At 32.2% G+C, this 6,752-nt stretch overlaps 1 long non-coding RNA gene across 1 annotated transcript in view; it reads right to left on the bottom strand.

Annotated features, from left to right (window-relative positions):
- Window positions 1-6,704, bottom strand: part of LOC106788683 — a 12,126-nt gene extending 5,422 nt beyond the window's left edge. The window contains exon 1 of the long non-coding RNA XR_001381928.1: window positions 6,663-6,704. This is a non-coding gene — a long non-coding RNA (uncharacterized LOC106788683). The remainder of the gene's footprint in view (window positions 1-6,662) is intronic.
- Window positions 6,705-6,752: the final 48 nt, after the last annotated feature.

The raw sequence follows: 6,752 nt of genomic DNA, 5'->3' as shown, positions 1-6,752 counted from the left end.
AAAAAAAAAAAACAAAAAATAAGAAAAAGTAACGAGTATTGGATAAACGTAATGGCGAAGTAAATTCTGGGAATATAATCATCCCATTTATTAAGGAACATGATTTCGATGAAACACCTTGTCATTACTTCTTTTCTTTCCCCCCCCCCCATTTTACCCCTTTCCTCTTAACCCCCCGTGCGATAATACGACGTTCGACTGTTTGTATTTTATGTGAGAACAGTGACATAACTTGTGTATCTTCGAATCTCTAGATGTATGTATTAGATACGCGATAATGCTAAAAAAAGGAATTGAAAGAGTATGACGGTGGTAATACACGGATAACAACAACACAATCAAATAAAAAATATAAAATCAAATGGTCGATCAGAATATTATAGAAAAAAATGAAAATGTTACAGTATATCGAAATACAAGTAGCCCTTTCTATAACACAGAAACCTATAAAATGGTTTACGTTGTAACATGATAAATGCATCGTGTTAGAAATATATTATAAATAAATAAAATAAGATGAGAAAGAAAAAAGGAGACTAAAAATGAGGTATGGAGAATAAACTACTTGAACTACTTGAATCTCCAATTATATGAGCCACGTGTTCCGATTATTTTTTAAAGCACGAAGTAAGTAAAGCAACGATTTGTCGCATGTCGTATTCCTATGGGGGCCCGCGTTGTTCCACCTACATACGACGGACAACGACAACGCTAGATATAAAAGCGTGGACTCTCACGTGCGTATGGCACACGCACGATAATATTATGTAAGATACTAGATAACTGTTTAACCAGACACGACTCCTTCTTATTTCTTAAGCTTACTTAAGAAATATCTCACAACGTAGTCGATGACGAGAGAGTTAGCTAGCTAATTCTACTTGCCGCAAAAGAGTTAAGCGCACGTGATTAGCCTATTTAGTTAGGCGAATCAACTTAGAAAAAAAGGGACGTTGCTTTGACCTAAATCTTAAACATTAGATTCAACGTGAACCCGAATCATTTCAAAAAAAAAAACCGTTCGAATGAAATAACGTTATGTAATATCGATGATTATCAATCTTTATCTTTATTTTCATTCAATCACGTAACTCGGACGAGTTACGAAAAAAAAAAAAAAAATAGAAAGAATAAAAAAAGAAAAGAGAAAAAATCCGCGAAACGCTTTGTAAAAATTAAATTCTTTTTTTTTTTTTTATATATATATATATATATATAAAATTCATAAGACAAGAGAGACTATTTCGTACGATTGATGAAAGTTTGATTTGAAGCGTGCGGTAATGGATTTTTTTTTTGTTTTTTTTTTATTTTTTACCAAACTATGATCTTCTCGTTAAAGATAATTTTGATACGGATATACTTTCAGATTTATCTATCAACGTATAATATAAGTACGTTTATTGGAAAATGCATTCTAAAGTAAGATAGTTTTTTTTTTTTTATTTACATTTCTATATATCAGTGAGACTTCAACCTTGTAAATTATAAAACGATTTAATTAATCAATATCCTGTAATATGTATGCACATACATATTTAGCGTTTTTTGCCTCGTACCTTTTTTAATGATATGTTAAAGAATACTTTGTTTTAAAATAAATGACAGGCACCGTAACAATTATCGATAATTAACTATTGACGTATCTTACCCAGGAATCGGTTCTTTTTTATTCCTATTTTTCGATAAAACCCCGTTAATAAATTGTTCATACGTTTTTTTTTAAACATTGACGGGACAGTGACAAAAAAAATACTTTCCATATCGATTGATTGGATACTTTTGCTCTATAATTTTGAATTCGAAGTACTTGACGACATATCCTGTTCAAAGTAATCAATACAAATCTGTTTTCTATTTCTAATAAATATTAGTAAAACTTGCCGACAATGTGTTTTTTATTGTTACAAGATAGGATTGTAAGCCCCATGCCAAACCTTCAAATTTATAAACCCTCGTGACACTGGATATATCCATTTTACATCTTACAACAAACCATGAGCTACCTTTATGAACTATTTTATTTCACCCTCGTTCACCATACGAGCGGATTCTTCATTCTAATCTACGCAAATTTTCAAATTCACGTTAAAAAAAAAAAAAGAAAAAAAAGATCTTTAGTGTCGAATTTATATTCGTAGTGTAGTGAACTTTCACGTAAGAGGAGAAGTTTCGTTAAATAATCGCACACACTTTAGTCGTCCCTGAATCTAACACACGAGTCTCGTACGTAACGCTACGTTACGTCACACGTGTACGTATAATAGCACGTGAACACCAACAGGCAAATTCGTATGTGTATTTACGAAAATCTTCGAATCTACAATTATGTATAACTAATCAAACGACGTAACGAAAAAAAAAGAAAAAAAAAATAAATGACAAATTTGCGAAGATCAACGAAATCTTATGCTAATTAACGTCGTCGTACCTCATCGAATTTGAACAAAGTTTTATTATATAACGCGCGTCGCATATCGGTTAAAGATGTCTAAGCAATTATATTAAAACTACAAACAACTTTAGTATTACGATGAACGTATTTGCTAAAAGAATATAAACGAATATTATATAATCATAATGATTTGATATTAGAAAATAAAGTCTAATCGTAATGCACTACTATTACTCATTCGCGGTGTCTTCTTAAAAACTTGATACTTCGAAATTACGTGTGTGTATATATAATCATTTAGTATCACCGATAAGCACGTGCAATCGTGCAATTCTCTTCTCTCTCTCTATCTCTCTCACTCTTTTTCTCTATTATTCTATCTATCTCTATACGTGTATCTATCTCTCTTGTTGCACGTACACGCTAGCTAACTCACTATCGCGCCAATTCCACTCTCATTCATTATATAAAGCTTCCCCAATGTTTACCAAGAGCGCACTTTATTTATAGTCACACCGCTATTCTTTATACGATGCTTACGAAGATTCGTTAACAGACGAAGGAAGGAACTTTTCTCTCTCGCGGCATCTTTTTAAATCCAATTGCATATAACAGACCTACCTTATGGCACACGGTGCATATATTCTTTCATCCAAATCTAAAGTCTCTTTCTAACAAATTTGCATAGAAATAATCTATATGAAACAAGTTCAAATAAATTCGTTCGATTAATTTGCGAAGTAAACGATCGAGAATAATGCAATGTTACGTTGTCCAATCAAAATCAATAATTATCTTACGCGATAATAATTTAATAGACAGGAATGATGATGATTTGTTTGTTTTTTTTTTTTTTTTCGTAAAGAATCGTAAAGATTTTGTTAATTAATGTAATTGATTAAAAGATCACGTAAAACTGTTGAATATTATTTATGTTATATTCGATGATCAACTCTAATTATTTTATTAACCAATCGTTAAGTATCAAACGCATTATTATCATTGAAAACACATTCGTGGAAAATAATATATATATATATATATATATATATATATATATATATATATGCCAAGCTGAAAATAACATTTATCTCACGCGAGAAGAAATAAGAAAAATTCTCAAAGGAATATTTCTTTTATTTCTTTTTTTGTGTGTGTGTTATTGTACATTTAATCGTAGAAAGAAGCTCCACTCGATCATTTAATATTCCTGATCGAATCATCGGAATTGGTAACATTAAAAAGTCTACTTTTTACTTCCATTTCTCTTTTACATTTTTGTCCTATTCCAAAAGGATATAAGTCTTGTTTCGTTTTCCATTTTTTTCGATGATACGATCGCGAATGACTTAGCGTTCTCTCCATGTGGAAGCCTATTGACGAAAGAGGGTTTATATAACTTTAGCGACTAAAGTCATTCCTCGAAGCGGTTTTAACCACATTTTTGCAAAGCCGTACGACCTAAAGCTCAAAGTAATAATGATACCAACAAATCGGTCGAAGAAAAACAACAAGATAAAGAACAATGAACAAAAGAATCAGCAATTTAAAAAAAAAAAAAAAGAAATAAAAATAACAGAATCTTAACTTATAAGGTTTGCACAGATAAATCGAAAATATTGAATACAAGTTTCGAAGAAAATAACAAGGATTAACGTATCTCTCGAGAGTTATGATGACACTCGACGTTCGCGAAGCTGGCTGCATCGAGTGATACGAATTCAATTTCTGATAGATATCATTGTCCTATTTATATAGAATTTCGATAAGTATCGTTTCAAGAAATTCATCGAATTCTTCAAATCAAGAATAACATCAATAATTCACAATGAGTCATCCCTAGCTTACGTATACGACAATTACGTACGTATACAAAATTTCAATATGATTCTTATATTTTAAAATAGAATTAATATCTCTATCAAATATATAATTATTATTATCTTAATAAGAGAGAGATTAATATAATCTTTGGTTTATAATTGTTGACAAAATAATTGGAACAGACAAATTAATAGACAATTGTAATTTTTAATAATACGATTGATACTTGTATATATAATCTTTACGATAGAAAATTGTAACGAAAATTGTTTAATCGTAACGCGATGATAGATTAAATGTCTGTGCAATAACACAAATGGTAAAACTATTATATTATTATCTTTCTTAACTTTTCTCTCTCGTATTTTTGTATTTTTATTTTTCTTACATTAGTTCACGCGTAAAAGTTTTACGTAACGGTAAGATACGTCATATTTCGATGATTAACAATTTGTTTTGCGATCGACAAAGGTGACTCTTTGTTCGACACAAATACCTTACGTAAGTCGGTAGATAAACGGGTATATGCAGCACGTATAGGAAAGATTAGACTCTTTCAAAATTTTATTCTCGTCTTTCGGGTCGGTTGTCTTTTTCGAATAGGTATGCAAGCAAGAGTATATCGTCTCTGACAAATACGATTGCACCAAAGAAAAAAGAAAACAACGTTTCTGATTCACGATTGATAAATGATACACGTTTATTCGAGTACATATGTTCTTTCATATATGCATCATTTTAATAAACAACTAATAAGAGAAACGATAAAAAGAATCGTGCTCGCGGTTAAACTCGTAAATATTTTCTTCTAGTAAAGTGTGTGAGTAATGTATGTGCATATACATACATACATACATACATACATACGTACGTACGTACTTCGATAGAATGACCGAATTCATGGCTTGGATATTTTTATACGACAAATTTATGAATGCTCAAAAATAAGAAAAATATATTCTAAGGAAAAGGTAGACAAGTCTTTGATAAAAATTGCATTAAAGAAACGAAACAAGAAAAAGAATAATAAAAATAAAAAAAACATATGGACCGGTGAGGTCCGTATTCATCGTTTCATCATTCAAATCACGATTGCCAGCTGTACATTTCTTATATCAATTGCGAACGATTCTAATAATCCTATAAACGGTGCAAATTTCGTCTGCAGTGTCCTCTGTCCTATTACATTTTTTAAAACAATGAAGCATATGATTCAATGAATCCTTTTTTAAACAAATGAAACAAAATGAATTGAAAAGAGACTTTGTCAGTAACGAAATGTGTTTAGAAAAAGTTTAAAGGTGACTAAAATCGATGCCATAAATGGACAATAGATAAGCCGGCATGTTGCCGAGTGGAAAGAACCTATGGGACAACATAATTAATCGGAGTTGCCGACTGATCGATATGAACAAATAAAAGTTGGAGCGTTAAGGGGTTAATTATGTCAAGTTTGACAACGTTATTATTAACTTTTTCAATATGATGAATTTTAACATGAATTTCAATAGGAACGATCTCCATCTGTCGTATTAATAATTTAGTGTGCATAATTGTAACACAGTCTCGTAGCAGTCAGCAAATCGTTCGGAGAAACGAACTCCGATTATCTAAGGACACGACAGTGATGGGGTCATTGACAAGAACCAAGCCAGATGGAGCTATGGCCTCAGCGAGGCCAAGCATAAAACTCGCACCAATCAGCTATGAAACTTGAATGGTGTTTCTTTTTTTTTTTTTCCTTCGATTAGAAACATTTGGGAATTTCCAAAAATTACCCTCCCCCTCTCTTCTAAAAGAAAAAGTTCCATCCATAGGAAAAAAGTTGTATTCAAATGCTTTGAAAATTGATAGTTGATCTTGTCACGATTTATCCCATAGGTCGAATAATTTTAATCGAGGGGAAGGGGGTTGAAAAAAGAGATTGCATCGGGGTAGGGTGGCGTTGCAACGAGAAACTAAACTGCTCATGCTCCGTAACTGCAAAGCCTAACCCTGCCGAGAACCCGGAGGAGAGAGAGAGAGAGAGAGAGTCGTTCGTGAAAAGGAGAGATCGATCGATCCCAATCGGAATTTGGTTAGTTTAATCATCAAAGTTTTAAACGTAACGACGATAAAAATCATTTTTTATTTTCTATCTTTTTATCTCTCCCCCACCTAACCCACCCACCCACTCTCCCTGTTCTCGTGCGTGCATTTTCGAAAGGATCCTAGGAATTTGAACGAATTAAAGGGAAAAACAAAAATAGGAGGAAAAAAGTGAATTAGATTTAGGCTAACTTGGGTGGGAGGACAAGAAAAATGATGAAAAATTAAAAGAGGTAGAGGAGGAGGAGGAGGAAAAAGAAGAAAAAAAAATTGTGATAAATTCTGATAGGATGGGAAAAAAGGAATCTAAAGGAAATAATAATAATAATAATAATAATAATAATAATAATAATACGTGGCGCTGGCATCGTAGTCGGCAGTCTGAGAAACAGCAGCAGCAGCAGCCGGGTGGGTTGATGACGGGGACGGTGGTGACGGTGGTGGC

Source organism: Polistes canadensis, unplaced genomic scaffold (genome assembly GCF_001313835.1).
Source record: "Polistes canadensis isolate GaletaPanama2010 unplaced genomic scaffold, ASM131383v1 scaffold_148, whole genome shotgun sequence".
In the NCBI taxonomy this organism is placed as follows: domain Eukaryota; kingdom Metazoa; phylum Arthropoda; class Insecta; order Hymenoptera; family Vespidae; genus Polistes; species Polistes canadensis.
Note: the sequence above shows the minus strand (reverse complement) of the source record. Positions and strands in the feature narration are given on the sequence as shown.